This window comes from Phyllobates terribilis, unplaced genomic scaffold (assembly GCF_046119375.1).
Source record: "Phyllobates terribilis strain yellow unplaced genomic scaffold, ASM4611937v1 Scaffold_10__3_contigs__length_209671492, whole genome shotgun sequence".
NCBI lineage: Eukaryota > Metazoa > Chordata > Amphibia > Anura > Dendrobatidae > Phyllobates > Phyllobates terribilis.
In genome coordinates, this window is record NW_027362770.1 from 182,266,066 (window position 1) to 182,285,781 (window position 19,716).

Here is a 19,716-nt window from a genome sequence, read left to right on the forward strand (position 1 = left end):
TTCTTGACCTAACTCAGTTTAGGCTGGCTATCCCTAAAACCTGAGACCTGTTTTCGGCTTTATCTAAGGGCCCAGCCTCCACACTCATACGTTCCTCACACAATCGCCTCCAAGACTTCTCCCGAGTGTCCCCCATCCTCTGGAATTCTGTGCCCCCACACATCACTATCTGCCACACTTAGACCCTTCAGACGGAACTTGAAATCCCACCTCGTCAGGACGGCTACAGCCTGCAATGACCCCGCTGCCACCTCACCACCACCGGAGCTGCCGCAACCCCCTACCCGACTGTCTCCTCCTCATTATCCTGTATACTGTAACCCCCCAAGGGCAGGGTCCTCTCCTTTCTGTACCAGTCTGTCATTGTTAGTTTGTTGACCGTGTTTAATACTTGCATCCTGTATGTAACCCCTTCTCATGTACCGCACCATGAAATTACTGGTGCTGCAAGCATAAATGATAATATTACTTTTTATATTTAATACAGATTGCCTCTGCTGGTAACACCCAGTACTGCACAGTAGATGGAAGCATTTTCTTAGTTATGCCAGTAGGTGTCAGTAGCGCTCAGTGTCACAGAGAGATTAGGAGACAGAAAAGCTGAATCTGGGGAAATAGTGAGAACCAGTGGCGTACCGCCAATGGCGGCAGACCACACCACTGCTATGGGGCCCGTGGCCGGAGGGGGCGGTGAGGGCCCCAAGCAGCGTGGGAACGAGGAGGATAGGTAAGAGGTTGCGGCGGCAGAGGAGCGGGTTGCGGCAGTGCAGGAGCGGGGCACACGCTGTAGCCTCTGCTGCAGCTATCACGTGTCCCCGCTGCTAAAGGGACATGAATATTCCCTCTTCTCCACTCCCATGGGCGTGGAGAAGACGGAATATTCATTCTCTTTAGTAGCGGGCACGGAGGAGAGCTGAGCCGCATCTCCTGCTGTCAGTGCAGAGGAGTGAATGTGCCGGCAGCAGCTCACCTCTGTGTCTGAGAGCGCCCGCTGCTCAGATGCCGACATGAGCTGCTGCAGACAGGACTCAGCGCTGGAGCAGGGGTGAGGAAGGAAGGTGAGTATAAGTGTTTATTGTTTTATGTGTGCAGTGATTGGGGGGGGTGAGGAAGCCACACATACCAGGAATGGGGGATTGAGGAGGCCACACGTACCAGGAATGGGGGATTGAGGAGGCCACACGTACCAGGAATGGGGGATTGAGGAGGCCACACGTACCAGGAATGGGGGATTGAGGAGGCCACACGTACCAGGAATGGGGGATTGAGGAGGCCACACGTACCAGGAATGGGGGGATTGAGGAGGCCACACGTACCAGGAATGGGGGATTGAGGAGGCCACACGTACCAGGAATGGGGGATTGAGGAGGCCACACTTACCAGGAATGGGGGATTGAGGAGGCCACACTTACCAGGAATGGGGGATTGAGGAGGCCACACGTACCAGGAATGGGGGGATTGAGGAGGCCACACGTACCAGGAATGAGGGGATTGAGGAGGCCACACGTACCAGGAATGGGGGGATTGAGGAGGCCACACGTACCAGGAATGGGGGATTGAGGAGGCCACACTTACCAGGAATGGGGGATTGAGGAGGCCACACTTACCAGGAATGGGGGATTGTGGAGGCCACACTTACCAGGAATGGGGGATTGAGGAGGCCACACGTACCAGGAATGGGGGATTGAGGAGGCCACACGTACCAGGAATGGGGGATTGAGGAGGCCACACGTACCAGGAATGGGGGATTGAGGAGGCCACACGTACCAGGAATGGGGGATTGAGGAGGCCACACGTACCAGGAATGGGGGATTGAGGAGGCCACACTTACCAGGAATGGGGGATTGTGGAGGCCACACGTACCAGGAATGGGGGATTGTGGAGGCCACACGTACCAGGAATGGGGGATTGAGGAGGCCACACGTACCAGGAATGGGGGATTGAGGAGGCCACACGTACCAGGAATGGGGGATTGTGGAGGCCACACGTACCAGGAATGGGGGATTGTGGAGGCCACACGTACAAGGATTGGGGGATTGAGGAGGCCACACGTACCAGGATTGTGGGATCGAGGAGGCAACACGTACCAGGATTGGGGGATCGAGGAGGCCACACGTACCAGGATTGGGGGATCGAGGAGGCCACACGTACCAGGATTGGGGGATCGAGGAGGCCACACGTGCCGGGGATTGGGGGATTGAGGAGGCCACACGTGCTGGGGATTGAGGAGGCCACACATGCCGGGGAGGATTGGGGGATTGAGGAGGCCACACGTGCCGGGGATTGAGGAGGCCACACATGCCGGGGATTGAGGAGGCCACACATGCCAGGGATTGGGGGACTGTGGGATTGAGGAGGCCACACATGGCAGGGATTGGGGGATTGTGGGATTGAGGAGGCCACACATGCCAGGGATTGGGGGATTGTGGGATTGAGGAGGCCACACATGCCAGGGATTGGGGGATTGTGGGATTGAGGAGGCCACACATGCCAGGGATTGGGGGATTGTGGGATTGAGGGGGCCACACATACCAGGGATTGGGGGATTGAAGAGGTTACACATACCAGGGATTGTGGGGGCCACACATACCAGGGATTGGGGGATTGAGGGGGCCACACATACGAGGATGGGGAAATTTACCAGTAGCTGCTGCATTTCCCACCATAGGCTTATACTCAAGTCAATAGGTTTTCCCATTTTTATTTTGTAAAATTAGGGGCCTCGGCTTATATTCGGGTCGGCTTATTTAATATATACTGTATTTTAAAATCAGTGAGTACGTGGTGCCCATAATACTGCAGGACTGTGGCGTGCATTATACTATATGGGGGCTGCATTTTACCCTATGAGGTGTGTAATATACTGTATGGAGGACTATGGGGAGTGCATTATATTCTATGGAGGACCATGGGAAGTTCATCATATTATATGGAGGATTATGGGGGCGCATTATACTATATGGAAGATTATTGGTGGTGCATTATACTATATGGAAGGCTATGTGGGGCCATTATAATATTTTGAGGGCTATGTTGGGGGCCATTATACTGTATGAAAGCAATTATACAGTGTGAAGGTTTGTGTGGGTCATTATACTGTTTGGAGGGCTGTGTGGGGGCCATTATACTGTTTGGAGGGCTGTGTGGGGGCCATGAGAGTGTATGGAAGGCTCTGTGGGGTTCACAGTTGGGGGATTATACTGTGTTAGGGTCACCATACTTTGCCGTGGGAGTTGAAGTGGGGTACAATAGGGTCATTATACTGTGCATGTGGAGGAATGCACCATAGGGGTATCATACTGTTTGGGGGGCACTTTTGTTGGCATCATACTTTATGGGGGCAATGAAGGAGGAATCTACGACTTCAGAAGGAGGAAAATTACTACGTAAAGGCTGGAAAGTTATGAGATCTGCTCTTCTGTGACACAGACAAATATTTATTTTTTGTAGGGGGGGGGGGGGACCAATTAGAGCTTCTGCTATGGGGCCCCATGACTTCTATGTACGCCCCTGGTGAGAACGTACAAACCCGCTCGCATATTAACCCCTTAATAACATTTGGCGTACTAATACGCGTCTGTGCCCTGGGACTTAAGAGCCAGACCCGTATTAGTACGTCATGGCGATCGCGCGCGCACACAGGCTGTGCGGGCGCGATCGCCGCCGGGTGTCAGCTGATTGTCACAGCTGACACCCGGTACTATGTGCAGGGAGCGGTCCTGCACCGCTCCCAGCACATTAACCCCCGCTATGCTGCGATCGAAGTCGATCGAAATCGATCGCGGCATTGCGGGGGCAAGGGGAGGTGATCGGCGATACTCACCTCCTCTTCCGGCTTCCAGCGCAGACTGCAGCGGCTTCCCGGGTGTTGCCATGACGACCCGATGTCGTCATGACAACATCCGGGTCACCAGAGAGCAGGAAGATTGCTTGGACATGCGCAGTGCATCTCCAAGCAATCTTAACACTGTGCACTTCTGACAGCCTGCATGGCATAGGGATGGTGCTCCATTCCTATGCCATGCAGGCGATCAGAAAAAAAAAAGTGAAAGTCCCAGAGTGGGACAAAGTAATAAGGTGTACAAACTGTCTGAAAGTGGAAAAAAAAAAAAAATGTGCAAAAATATTATAAAAAAATAAAAAAAAATAATACACCAAAAATAAAAATATAATGTACCCATCAATAAATATTATTATAAAAAAAAACAATAAAAGTACACATATTTGGTATCGCCGCGTCCGGAACAGCTTGACCTATAAAACTGTCCCACTAGTTAACCCCATCAGTGAACACGGTAAAAAAAAAAAAAAAAAAAAAAATCCCAGCAAAAAACAATGCTTTATCACCATACCGCCAAACAAAAAGTGGAATAACACGCGATCAAAAAGACGCATATAAATAAAAATGATACCGCTGAAAACGTCATCTCGTCCCACAAAAAACAAGCCGCCATACAGCTCCATCAGCCGAAAAATAAAAAAGTTTCAGCTCTCAGAATAAAGCGATGCTAAAAAATATTTTTTTCTATAAAATAGCTTTTATTGTGTATAAGCGCCAAAACATAGAAAAATTATACAAATGTGGTACCGCTGTAAACGTACTGACCCGAAGAATAAAGATACCTCATCAATTTTACCACATGCGGAACAGAATAAAAAAAAGAAAACAATTCCTGAATTGTTGGTTTTTGTTTATTCTGCCTCCCAAAAATCGAATAGAAAGCGATCAAAAAACGTCACGTGTCTGAAAATGGCACCAATAACAACGTCAAGTCATCCCGCAAAAAACGAGCCGTCACATGACTGTCTGCCAAAATCTGGAAAAATTATAGCTCTCAAAATATGGCGATGCAAAAACTAGATTTTACAAAAAATGCGTCTTTTAGTGTGTGACAGCTGTCAGTCATAAAAACCCCATATGATTCTGGCATTGCTGTAATCACACCGACCCGAAGAATAAAGTCGTCTAATCACTTATACTGCACAAGGAAAAATAAACTCTTGGGTTAGGATTGGGCTAGGGTTAGGGCTGGGTTTGGGGCTAGGGTTGTGCTGGGGCTAGGGTTGTGCTAGGGCTAGGGTTGTGCTAGGGCTAGGGCTGGGGTTGGGATTTTTTTCAAAAGTAAGAAAAAAAGATGACGATATGGTGACTAGTGTTGAGAGCAAGTGCTCGCTACTTGAGTTTGCATCGGGTGCTCTGGTATGCATTGAGTATCGTGGGTATTTGAGTGACATGCTCGAGTCTCTGCCCCATATGCTTCGCGGCCAAAAAACTTTACGGGGATTGCCTGCCATGCATGAGCGATCCCCGCATGTTTTTTTTTGGGTGCCTAATAACCGTGAAACATGCGGAGCAGGGACTCGAGCATGTCACTCGAGCACACGCTGTACATGGTGCATACCTGAGTACCCGATGCAAACTCAAGTAGCGAGCACCTGCGCTCAAGAATAATGACAACTTATTCAATATGATGACCTAATGTAAACAAATTCTGTGCCGTACCTCTGGGTTCAAAATGTTCACTATACACCTTAATAAAATCCTTGAGGGGTATAGTTTCCAAAATGGGGACACTTGTGGGGGAGCTCCACTGTTTAGGCACATCACGGGCTCTCCAAACGCGACATGGTGTCCGCTAACAAATTGAATGGAAAATCTGCTCAAATTGTTAGCGGACGCCATGTTGCGTTTGGAGAGCCCCTGTGTGCCCAAACATTGGAGCTGCCCCACAAGTGACCCCATTTTGGAAACTAGACCCCCCAAGGCACCTATCTAGATGCATAGTAAGCACTTGGAACCCCCAGGTGCTTCACAAATTGATTCATAAAAATGAAAAAGTGAAAAAAAAAACACTTTTTCATTTTTATGAATCAATTTGTGAAGCACCTGGGGTTCCAAGTGCTCACTATGCATCTAGAAAGGTGCCTTGGGGGGTCTAGTTTCCAAAATGGGGTCACTTGTGGGGGAGCTCCAATGTTTGGGCACACAGGGACTCTCTAAATGCAACATGGTATCCGCTAACAAATTGAATGGAAAATCGGCTCAAATTGTTAGCGGACACCACATTGCGTTTGGAGAGCCCCTCTGTGCCCAAACTTTGGAGCTCCCCCACAAGTGACCCCATTTTGGAAACTAGACCCCCCAAGGCACCTTTCTAGATGCATAGTGAGCACTTGGAACCCCCAGGTGCTTCACAAATTGATTCGTAAAAAATGAAAAAGTGAAAAAAAAAACACTTTTTCATTTTTACGAATCAATTTGTGAAGCACCTAGGGGTTCCAAGTGCTCACTATGCATCTAGATAGGTGCCTTGGGGGGTCTAGTTTCCAAAATGGGGTCACTTGTGGGGGAGCTCCAAAGTTTGGGCACACAGGGACTCTCCAAATGCAACATCATATCCGCTAACAAATTGTCGGCTCAAATTGTTAGCGGATATCATGTTGCATTTGGAGAGTCCCTGTGTGCCCAAACATTGGAGCTCCCCCACAAGTGACCCCATTTTGGAAACTAGACCCCCCAAGGCACCTTTCTAGATGCATAGTGAGCACTTGGAACCCCAGGTGCTTCACAAATTGATTCATAAAAATGAAAAAGTGTTTTTTTTTTCACTTTTTCATTATTACGAATCAATTTGTGAAGCACCTGGGGGTTCCAAGAGCTCACTATGCATCTAGAAAGGTGCCTTGGGGGGTCTAGTTTCCAAAATGGGGTAACTTGTGGGGGAGCTCCAAAGTTTGGGCACAGAGGGGCTCTCCAAACGCAATGTGGTGTCCGCTAACAATTTGAGCCGATTTTCCATTCAATTTGTTAGCGGATACCATGTTGCATTTAGAGAGTCCCTGTGTGCCCAAACATTGGAGCTCCCCCACAAGTGACCCCATTTTGGAAACTAGACCCCCCAAGGCACCTATCTAGATGCATAGTGAGCACTTGGAACCCCTAGGTGCTTAACAAATTGATTCGTAAAAATGAAAAAGTGTTTTTTTTTTCACTTTTTCATTTTTACGAATCAATTTGTGAAGCACCTGGGGGTTCCAAGTGCTCACTATGCATCTAGAAAGGTGCCTTGGGGGGTCTAGTTTCCAAAATGGGGTCACTTGTGGGGGAGGTCCAAAGTTTGGGCACACAGGGGCTCTCCAAACAGAACATGGTGTCCGCTAATTATTCAAGCAAATTTTACAATCAAAAAGTCAAATGGCGCTCCTTCCCTTCCGAGCCCTGCCGTGCGCCCAAACAGTGTTTCTTCCCCAAATATTGGGTATCTGCGTGCCCAGGGGAAATTGCACAACAAATTTTGGGGTCCATTTTTTCTTGTTACCCCTGTGAAAATAAAAAAAATTGGGTCTAAAGTAACATTTTTGTGAAAAAAGTTAAATGTTCATTTTTTTCTTCCACATTCAAAAAATTCCTGTGAAGCACCTGAAGGGTTAATAAAGTTCTTGAATGTGGTTTTGAGCACCTTGAGGGGTGCAGTTTTTAGAATGGTGTCACTTTTGGGCATTTTCTGTCATAAAGACCTCTCAAAGTGACTTCAAATGTGATGTGGTCCCTAAAAAAATGGTTTTATAAATTTTGTTGGAAAAATGAGAAATCGCTGGTCAACTTTTAACCCTTATAGCTCCCTAACAAAAAAAAAATTTTGGTTCCAAAATTGTGCTGATGTAAAGTAGACATGTGGGAAATGTTATTTATTAACTCTTTTGTGTGACATATCGCTCTGATTTCAGGGCTTAAAAATAGTGTTGAGCCACCCCCATAGTGTTCGGGTTCGGTTCGGTTCGTCGAACACCGGGATGTTCGAGGAACTGTTCGTCGAACTGTTCGTCGAACACCTTAGAACACCGTCGAACACCGTTAAAACCAATGGCAGGCAAACAAAAACACATAGAAACACATAGAAAACACCTGCAAAGGTGTCCAAAAGCTGACAAACTGCTCAGAAGACACTCTCTTTAAAAAAGCCGGCCGGCAAATTCAGCAGCGGCATACACCGGTACCCGACAATTTAGACAAGAAGGAATAGAGCATCACACATAGATTAGATAGATAGAAACATGTCAGTCACACATATAAGAAGCACAGTGACAGTGTTGGTTACTGCACTTGTCATTTAGTGTAAAGGATTTATTAAAAAAAATATTAGTGTTTTCATGCACCGTCTCTTTAAAAAAGCCGGCTGGCAATTCAGCATCTGTACCCGACAATTTAGAACAGAAAGAATAGAGCTTCACACATAGATTAGATAGATAGAAACATGTCAGTCACATATATAATAAGTACAGTGAGAGTGTTGCTTACTGTACTTGTCATTTAGTGTAAAGGATTTATTTAAAAAAATAATAGTGTTTTCATGCACTGTCTCTTTAAAAAAGCCGGCCGGCAATTCAGCATCTGTACCCGACAATTTAGAACAGAAAGATAGAGCATCACACATAGATTAGATAGATAGAAACATGTCAGTCACATATATATGAAGTACAGTGATAGTGTTGGTTACTGTACTTGTCATTTAGTATTAAAATAAAGGATTTATTATTAAAAAAATTGGCGTGGGGTTCCCCTTAATTTTAGGCTCTAGCGGAGGTTAAGCAGACGGCTGGGGCAGATGTTTGAAGCCTGGGAAGGGGGTAATACCCACGGAGCTTCCCAGGCTACTAATATCAGCCCCCAGCTGAATACATAGCCTTTACTAGCTATTAAAATGGGGGACCCCCCCAAAAAAATGACGTGGGGTCCCCCCTAATTTAATAGCTAGCAAAGGCTAGGCAGACAGCTGGGGGCTGATATTAATAGCCCAGGAAGGGAGCCATGAATATTGGCCCCCTCCCAGGCTAGAAACACCAGCCGTCAGCCGCCCCAGAAATGGCGCATTCATAGGATGCGCCAATTCTGGCACTTAGCCTCGCTCTTCCACGCTGCCCTGGTGCGGTGGCAGGGGGTAATAGGGTTGGGGTTGATGTCAGCTTATAATGCCAGCTGACATCAAGCCCAGGTTAGTAATGGAGAGGCGTCTATAAGACACCCCCATTACTAACCCCATAGTCAAAGTTAAAAAAAACACAAACACCCAGAATAAAGTCCTTTAATTGAAATAAAGACACAATCCTTTATTGTTCTAAATTAAACCATACTTACCATCACGCCCATTCCAGCTGAAGCCAACGATCTCCTGCAATAAAAGAAAAATAATAAAGCAACCTCATCCTTACCTTTCCATGGTTCCCACGACAGCTTCAACTCTGCTACATCGAGATGACAGGCTGGACCGCAGCAGAACGCTGCCATCCAGCCTGTCATCCCGCAGACACTGAGAAGCGCAGGCTTGCTTGCGCTGCTCAGCGTCTCTCTGTGACGACATCCAGATGAGCCGAGTTCATGTCCAATGAACTCGGCTCACCTCATGCACGTCACTGACAGCGTGGGAAAATTCTCACGCTGAAGCGCTGATTGCAGGAGAATTTTCCCACGCTGTCAGTGACGTGCAGGAGGTGAGCTGAGCTCATTGGACATGAGCTCACCTCATGCACATCACTGACAGCGTGGGAGAATTCTCCTGCACTCAGCACTTCAGCGTGAGAATTTTCCCACGCTGTCAGTGACGTGCATGAGGTGAGCCGAGTTCATTGTACATGACCTCGGCTCATCTGGATGCCGTCACAGCGAGACAGTGAGGAGCGCAAGCATGCCTGCGCTTCTCAGTGTCTGCGGGATGACAGACTGGATGGCAGCGTTCTGCTGCGGTCCAGCCAGTCATCTCGATGTAGCAGAGCTGAAGCTGTCGTGGGAACCATGGAAAGGTAAGGATGAGGTTGGTTTATTATTTTTCTTTTATTGCAGGAGATCGTTGGCTTCAGCTGGAATGGGTGTGATGGTAAGTATGGTTTAATTTAGAACAATAAAGAATTGTGTCTTTATTTCAATTAAAGGACTTTATTCTGGGTGTTGTGTCTTTTTTAAATACTTTACTAGAAATTCATGGCAGTCATGTCTAATACTGGCGTGACCCCATGAATTTTGGGCTTGGGGCCAGCTGATAATACCAAGCTGGCCCTAACCCCTTTATTACCCAGTGAGCCACCGCACCAGGGCCCTGGATGAGTTGGGTACAGCGCCAGAAGATGGCGCTTCTATGAACGCGCCATTTTCCGGGGTGGCTGCGGACTGCAATTTGTAGCGGGGGGGGCCCAGAAAGCTTGGGCCTCCCTGCGCTGCAGATTCCAGCCCCCAGCTGCCTAGTTGTACCTGGCTGGACACAAATATAGTGCGAAGCCCCACTTCAATTTTTTTTAATTATTTCATGAAATTCATGAAATAATTAAGAAAAAAAGGGCTTCCCTATATTGTTGTGTCCGGCCAGGTACAAATAGGCAGCTGGTGGATGGGGGCAGCCCGTTCCTGCCTGCTGTACCTGGCTGGACACAAATATAGTGCGAAGCCCCACTTCAATTTTTTTAAATTATTTCAGGAAATTCATGAAATAATTAAAAAAAAATTGACGTGGGGCTTCGCACTATATTTGTGTCCAGCCAGGTACAGCAGGCAGGAACGGGCTGCCCCCAACCACCAGCTGCCTATTTGTACCTGGCCGGACACAACAATATAGGGAAGCCCTTTTTTTCTTAATTATTTCATGAAATAATTTAAAGAAAATTGACGTGGGGCTTCGCCCTGTTTTTGTGTCCAGCCAGGTACAACTAGGCAGCTGGGGGCTGGAATCCGCAGCGCAGGGAGGCCCAAGCTTTCTGGGCCACCCCCGCTGCAAATTGCAGTCCGCAGCCACCCCGGAAAATGGCGCGTTCATAGAAGCGCCATCTTCTGGCGCTGTACCCAACTCATCCAGGGCCCTGATGCGGTGGCTCACTGGGTAATAAAGGGGTTAGGGCCAGCTTGGCATTATCAGCTGGCCCTAAGCCCGAAATTCATGGGGTCACGCCAATATTAGACATGACCACCATGAATTTCTAGTAAAGTATTTAAAAAAAACACAACACCCAGAAAAAAGTCCTTTAATTGAAATAAACACACAATTCTTTATTGTTCTAAATTAAACCATACTTACCATCACGCCCATTCCAGCTGAAGCCAACGATCTCCTGAAATAAAAGAAAAATAATAAAGCAACATCATCCTTACATTTCCATGGTTCCCATGACAGCTTCAGCTCTGCTACATCGAGATGACAGGCTGGACCGCAGCAGAACGCTGCCATCCAGCCTGTCATCCCGCAGACACTGAGAAGCGCAGGCTTGCTTGCGCTCCACAGTGTCTCTCTGTGAGGGCATCCAGATGAGCCGAGTTAATGTCCAATGAACTCGGCTCACCTCATGCACGTCACTGACAGCGTGGGAAAATTCTCCTGCACTCAACGCTTCAGCGTGGGAGAATTCTCACGCTGAAGCGCTGAGTGCAGGAGAATTCTCCCACGCTGTCAGTGACGTGCAGGAGGTGAGCTGAGTTCATTGGACATGAGCTCACCTTATGCACGTCACTGACAGCGTGGGAAAATTCTCCTGCACTCAGCGATTCAGCGTGGGAGAATTCTCACGCTGAAGCGCTGAGTGCAGGAGAATTCTCCCACGCTGTCAGTGACGTGCAGGAGGTGAGCTGAGTTCATTGGACATGAGCTCACCTTATGCACGTCACTGACAGCGTGGGAGAATTCTCCTGCACTCACCGCTTCAGCGTGAGAATTTTCCCACGCTGTCAGTGACGTGCATGAGGTGAGCCGAGTTCATTGGACATGAACTCGGCTCATCTGGATGTCGTCACAGAGAGACGCTGAGCCACGCAAGCAAGCCTGCGCTTCTCAGTGTCTGCGGGATGAGAGGCTGGATGGCAGCGTTCTGCTGCGGTCCAGCCTGTCATCTCGATGTAGCAGAGCTGAAGCTGTCGTGGGAACCATGGAAAGGTAAGGATGATGTTGCTTTGTTATTTTTCTTTTATTGCAGGAGATCGTTGGCTTCAGCTGGAATGGGCGTGACGGTAAGTATGGTTTAATTTAGAACAATAAAGAATTGTGTCTTTATTTCAATTAAAGGACTTTATTCTGGGTGTTTGTGTTTTTTTTTTAACTTTGACTATGGGGTTAGTAATGGGGGTGTCTTATAGACGCCTCTCCATTACTAACCTGGGCTTGATGTCAGCTGGCATTATAAGCTGACATCAACCCCAACCCTATTACCCCCTGCCACCGCACCAGGGCAGCCTGGAAGAGCGAGGCTAAGTGCCAGAATTGGCGCATCCTATGAATGCGCCATTTCTGGGGCGGCTGACGGCTGGTGTTTCTAGCCTGGGAGGGGGCCAATATTCATGGCTCCCTTCCTGGGCTATTAATATCAGCCCCCAGCTGTCTGCCTAGCCTTTGCTAGCTATTAAATTAGGGGGGACCCCACGTCATTTTTTTTGGGGGGTCCCCCATTTTAATAGCTAGTAAAGGCTATGTATTCAGCTGGGGGCTGATATTAGTAGCCTGGGAAGCTCCGTGGGTATTACCCCCTTCCCAGGCTTCAAACATCTGCCCCAGCCGTCTGCTTAACCTCCGCTAGAGCCTAAAATTAAGGGGAACCCCATGCCAATTTTTTTAATAATAAATCCTTTATTTTAATACTAAATGACAAGTACAGTAACCAACACTATCACTGTACTTCATATATATGTGACTGACATGTTTCTATCTATCTAATCTATGTGTGATGCTCTATTCTTTCTGTTATAAATTGTCGGGTACAGATGCTGAATTGCCGGCCGGCTTTCTTAAAGAGACGGTGCATGAAAACACTATTATTTTTTTTAATAAATCCTTTACACTAAATGACAAGTACAGTAAGCAACACTGTCACTGTACTTCATATATATGTGACTGACATGTTTCTATCTATCTAATCTATGTGTGATTCTCTATTCTTTCTATTCTAAATTGTCGGGTACAGATGCTGAATTGCCGGCCGGCTTTTTTAAAGAGACGGTGCATGAAAACACTATTATTTTTTTTGATAAATCCTTTACGCTAAATGACAAGTACAGTAAGCAACACTGTCACTGTGCTTCGTATATATGTGGCTGACATGTTTATATCTATCTAATCTATGTGTGAAGCTCTATTCTTTCGGTTCTAAATTGTCGGGTACCGGTGTATGCCGCTGCTGAATTGCCGGCTTTTCATGTTTCACTGTTGGCACTGTTCCCATCGATTTGGGCAATCACTGTAATGCCACAACCACCATGGCTGTGGCATTACAGTGAGTGGCAGACAATCCCTGCATGATTGGTGCTCTAAATAGCACCAGACATGCAGGACACGCTTTTGGTGCACGAACAGTTATCGAACATAACCTCGAACAGCCGAATTTTTTGCAAATCGTTCTGGTTCGTCGAACAACTCGAACACCGCCCAAAACAGCTCGAATTTGAGATTGGCGAACAGTTCTAGTCGAACACCGCTCATCTCTACTTAAAAATTCAAATTTTGAAAATCGCAAAATTTTCGCCAAATTTCCGTTTTTTTCACAAATAAACGCAAGTGATATCGAAGAAATTTTTCCACAATCATGAAGTACAATATGTCACGAAAAAACAATCTCAGAATCAGGGGGATCCGTTGAAGCGTTCCAGAGTAATTACCTCATAAAGTGACAGTGGTCAGAATTGTAAAAATTGGCCCGGTCATTAACGTGCAAACCACCCGCGGGGCTTAAGGGGTTAACCCCCTCGCGACCTTGGGATTTTCCGTTTTTGCATTTTCGTTTTTTGCTCCCCTTGTTCCCAGAGCCATAGCGTTTGTATTTTTTGGTCAATATGGCCGTGCGAGGGCTTATTTTTTGCGGGACGAGCTGTACTTTTAAACGCCATTACTGGTTTTACCATATCTTGTACGGGAAAACGGGAAAAAAATCCAAGTGCGGTGAAATTGCAAAATAAATGCAATTCCACAGTTTTTTTTTTTCTTTCCACGTTCACTGGATGCTAAAACTGACCTGTCATTATTATTCTCCATGTCATTACGAGTCCGTAGACACCAAACATGTATAGGTTCTTTTTTATTTAAATGGTGAAAAAAAAATCCAAAGTTTGCTAAAAAAAAAATGGCACCATTTTCCGAGACCCGTAGCGTCTCCATTTTTCGGGATCTGGGGCCGGGTGAGGGCTTATTTTTTGCGCGCCATGCTGACGTTTTTATTAATACCATTTTGGGGTAGATACGATGTTTTGATCGTCCGTTATTGCATTTTATTGCAATTTTGCGGTGAACAAAAAAACGTAATTCTGGTGTTTGGAATTTTTTTCTCGTTACGTCGTTTACCGATCGGATTAATTCTTTTTTTATATTGATAGATCAGGCGATTCTGAGCGCGCCGATACCAAATATGTGTATGTGGGGTTTATTTTTTATTATTTTATTTTGAATGGAGCAAAAGGGGGGTGATTTAAACTTTTATATTCTTTTTACATTTTTTAAAAACATTTTTTTTTTCAACTTTTTGCATGCTTCAATAGTCTCCATAGGAGACTAGAAGCAGCAATTACCTGATCGCCTCTGCTACATAGAGGCGATGAGCAGATCACCTCTATTTAGCAGAAATGCTCCTGTGCTATGAGCGCCAACCACTAGGTGGTGCTCATAGTAATCTTTACATGACAACCACTGGAGTCTGCTGCAGACCCAGAGTTGTCATGACCACCTATCGGTGACCCGCGATCATGTGACGGGGTCACCGATGGGCGGGGCTAATGCCGCGCTTCCGGCGCAGCGATGTTAGATGCCGCTGTCAGAGATTGACAGCGGCATTTAACATTTTAACCCTAGAACGCATACCTGAGGCCTCGCAGGCCCGCCCTGTTAATTGTTTTCTATTTTCTGCAAGATTTCTTTAGTTCGAATTTTGAAACTCTAGGTATTCCTCAGGTATATAGTTGTTTGTCATTTCCAGTTGGTCATTTATTTATTATTTGCACACGGGCCTAAAAGGCCCCAGGTATGTGAAAGTGTAGATTTTTATGGTCATGCGTTCTAGGGTTAACAGCTGCGGGTGGATCGCGATTCCACCTGCGGCTGTTGCGGGCACATGTCAGCTGTAATAATCAGCTGACATGTGTCTGGTTCAGTGCAGGCTCACCGCCGGAGCCGTCACTGAATCGGGGGTGATGGCCTGGGGCGTACTAATACGCCCTGGGCCAGTAAGGGGTTAAATATATACATTTTTGTGTTTTGCATTATCTTCACCTTCAAACCAACAATGTAATGATATTTGTTCCAGATGTGACTGAGGGTTAATAATGATCTCCCGATATAAAATTCTTATTTGCTATTTGTATATAAAGTCTGTGTCACGCTGTGTTGTCCAGGCTGCTCTACACTGGCTATTCACAGGCGCGGTCCCACTACTGATCGGCACGGGGGTTTTGACCTGCTCCGTTTCCGACCTGGGCCGGTTCACCCCTCATTAGGGCAACCTGGTAGCTCCGAGCTCCCCCAGAGTCACCATATTGATGCTGAACTTAGTGCGGACACCTGATCGACATAGCACAGGGCAGCGCAGAACTCCTGGACTCAAGCGATCCACCAGCCTCAGCCTCCCAAGTAGCTGGGATTACAGGCGCGCGCCACCGCACCCGGCAATGCTGAGTGCTGCTATTAATGACTAGAGGCTGCAGGAGCGGTGACGTCACCGGGAACCACAGCGCCATCTAGTGTCTGCTGGATGAAACTGCTATACACTCAGTTATAGATGTGTCAGTGAACACCTGCAAGTATGTGTTAGAGGTGTTGGAGGCTTCTGACAAATCACAGACACAAATGTGATCAGAGCCTTATTTTTGCAGTTTGGTTCCGGTACCAGATCCATGTTCTAGGCTTGGTTATGTTACTGCTGTTTACAATTCACAGGTTACAAATCCGCAGCAAATCGGACACGTATTTACAATAGGATCTATGGATCTCTGCTACTACTGTGCCGTGCGCCCTGTATACCCCAACTGAGCGCAGGACTCCTGGGGGCACAGTCCACATCATGACGGGGAGGTTTTTCCATTTTTGTAGCTTCATTTTAATTCCCTTCTTCTAAGAGAAATTAGCATATAAAGTGGATATAAAACGTAACTTTTTTTGGTATTTGCTGATGCCATTTTTTCTGACCATTGTCAGTTTATGATCCCATACAGGGACACGGGCAATTTTCTCAGTTTTATGTGTTCTATGTATTTATTATGTGTACTGTCAATATTTTGTATTGAGGATTGCCAGTTTTTATCTTTTGATAGTAAAAGTTAAGTTTTATATCCACCTTATATGCTAATTTGTCTTGACTTGTGGATTTGGCAAGGTAGGGATTTTGTACATATCCCCTCCCTTACTTCATTCTTGCTCTATTCCTTCTTCTAGGAGCCAAAACTGTGTAATTTTCCTATCACCATATCCGTGTGAGGACTTGTTTTTTGAGACACCAGCTGTAGTTGTAAGTGACACCATTAATTTTACCATATAATAAATGTACTGAAAAAGGGGGGGGGTGGATCCAAAGGGACGACCTACATTGTTATTTGGGTTTTATTTTTTAAGGTGTTCGCTGTGCAGTAAAGATGATCTGGCAACATAATTCTACCGTTCCACAAGACTGTGGTAGTGATTGACCGAACTTCCAAGATATTTTTACATTTTAATAATTAAGAAAATTCAGAATTTTGTGAAAATGAAAATTCATTTTGTGTCGCTACTTTCTGAGACAGATCACATTTTTATATTAATGAACCTGTGTGAGAGGTTTTTTGTGCACTGAGCTGCAGTTTTTATTGATATTTTGGTGAAATCCATGAGAAGTTATGATTGCCTTTAATTGTATTTTTTTAGGACATGAAGAAACCAAATAACAGGAATTCTGCCATTTTATTTTTTTCCTTTTCGGCTTTTTTAATATTACAGTTACAGATGTGGCGATACAAAACATATGTAGAAAACATGCTGATAGGTTCACTGTGAAGGGGAATTTCTCAGACATTTATGACATGGATATGCACGGCCAGGAGCAGACATACCGCCGGTGCAGCGGAGATGGCGTGGGACCCTTTCTGGGCTGTAATAATGAGGGCAATCTGGCCTGTTACTCGGAGCCCGAGGCTCTGGAGATGGAGAGGTAAGTGTTTATTTTTTTCCCAGTACACAGAAAGAAGACAATGTGGGGGAGAGAACACTCTGATGGATGTGGGGGAGAGCACACTCTGATGGGTGTGGGGGAGAGGACACTATAATGGATGTGGGGGAGAGGAAACTATGATGGATGTGGGGCAGAGGAAACTATGATGGATGTGGGGCAGAGGACTATGATGGATGTGGGGCAGAGGACACTATGATGGAGTGGGCAGAGGACACTATGATGGATGTGGGGTAGAGGACATTATTGTGACATGCAGAAGTAGTGCTGTTGCTTCAAAAGGATCCAACAACTATTAGAAGTAACAAGCACAGGAGACAGGAAGTGTTGTGCTCCAAATGCATCCAGCAACTAGAGGGTTACACGTTAACACAGTCACAGGAGACAGGGAGTGTTTTAGCAAAGCCCCAGGGGGATTGTTGGGAAGTTGTTTACTGTCTGGCTGAAGCCGAAGAGAAAGTGGGTGTGTGATCTGTATCTCAAGGGAACTGAATTAAAGTCAGGAGGGAAGCTAAACACAGGTTAGATAAACTCCCTGAGCTAACAGTGTGGAGTATTATTGGGCAGGAAGATAAGGACTGGAAGGAATCATGTCATAGGGATCTTCTCCCTCATCAAACCCTCCCCCCTTCATCTCCATGCAGGATAAAGAATGCTGTGTATTATTGAAGGAAAAGCCGGTGGTTGTGTATGCATAGAAGTGCGCTGCGAAAAGATCTAATCTGTGCTGAATTATGCTACTGAAGAGACTGACATTACTGTGCCTGTTTTATTAAACATTATTATTATTATTTATTTTTGTTTTATTATTGATTTTCCTTAAAAGACTTTGTAGAAAAAAATAACTGTTAAAGCCTAGTGAGAGACATCTGATTGAAGACGTGCGAAAAACTCCAGCTGAAGAGATGCTGATTGTTTTAATTGTGTTTATTGTTTATTCCTTACAGGTGTCCTACAAGAAAAAGGTTGTATGAATAGGTTATTAGTGATGAGCGAGCACTAAAATGCTCGGGTACTCGTCGTTCGGGTCGAGCAAATTGGAATGCTTGAGTGCTAGGACCGAGTAACGAGACCAATGTAAGTCTATGGGAAACTAGCATTTTTCCGGCGGTCTGCAGAGGGCCTAAAAATTGCCCAAATCGATGGGAAGAGTGCTCAAATGACCTGGGATCAGCAGGGGGAAGACCCCTGGAAGCATTTCGGACACCCAGATCACTGCTGTCAACAATGTTGTCAGAGGTATTACGCCACTTTTACGGACTCACAATAAAACATATACAGCAAAAAATGGCAGAATTAAAATATAACTTTTAATGGGATAATTAAAATCTAAAATAGTATCTAGATACACACAAACAAACAAATAGGGATGTTATTCACCCAGTGGGGTGGACTAGTTCAGAAAATACAACAGGAGATATATGTTCCTTAATTTACTACAATAATGTTTACTCCTTAATAGTAGAGAGAGACTATCATATGCAAACAGTGGAAATTCATAAGTAGAAAGAAAAGGAACAATCTCACCGGTCCTGCAGCACGAATTTCTCCACAGAATAGCACAGGGTTAATCCAGCGGTCATCCACCTCTGACCCTATAATGCCCTGTTCTCATATGCTGTCCCTAGGACCCCAAAGCTCCCGCCCTGACAAGGGCAGTCCACAGCTGACCCTAAAGATCTGATCAGCCCTACATGGACCCTACAGAACTTTCCCAACGCGTTTCCTCACCATCAAGTGATTCATCAGGGGAGTAACAGAAAAATTATTATCAATGGTCTAGGGTATGGTAACCCTCCATGCAGGTATATAGAAAAGGCAGTGGCAAAATGGCCACAGGTTGATTGCCTTAAGTATGTTCAGGTACAATTAATCCAAATAATTCCCATGTGTGTACCTTGAGACACATCTGGTCTCATTGGATAACACCGTAAATAGCAGCGAACTTTAGCCAATTAAAGCTCGTATATGCAAATGCCCCCTGCAGGAGCTAAACCCACCCACACATACATGCCCCAGCGATCCACAAACGCCCCATAAAGGGCAGACAGCGATCCCCTACCCCCCAAGGCAGGATCCCCCCGAGGAGACACATCTAAGACCCCCACATAGAAAAATCCATTATAAGACCCCCTGAAAACGAGACAATCTAACACTTCCCATGCAGTATGCTCCATTCCCACGCCGTGGAACGCTGTTTGCGCTCCACGTATGTCACTTCCGGTCATGTGATCCACACCGCGGCGTCACTTCCAGTTTCTTGGAATGCAAGCCTGCGCTCCACCGCCGTCATTTCCGGTTTCGTGGAACGCAAGCCTGCACTCCACCGCCCCATAGCCATCTCACAGACCCAAAATCAGTGGTCTCAGCAAGCATAGCACAATGACCGACCACAAAGAGCATCCCCACTATGTCATAATGCCTGCACAATGCCCCTAAAGAGGGAATGTGCAAATGACAAAAAAAAAAGGGGGGGGGGGGGGAACGCCTCGTATACATAAGATCTATAAGACACACCCCCTATATATATATATATATATATATATATATATATATACCTCATAAGCTTAA

The 19,716-nt window shown here is 46.0% G+C and overlaps 1 long non-coding RNA gene across 1 annotated transcript; it reads left to right on the forward strand.

The window, feature by feature from the left end:
* Nucleotides 1–587: 587 nt before the first annotated feature.
* On the forward strand, nt 588–18,130 carry LOC141164254 (uncharacterized). The gene is made up of 4 exons (XR_012250890.1): nt 588–727; nt 16,380–16,452; nt 16,917–17,127; nt 18,093–18,130. It is a non-coding gene; the product is annotated as an uncharacterized lncRNA (long non-coding RNA).
* Nucleotides 18,131–19,716: the final 1,586 nt, after the last annotated feature.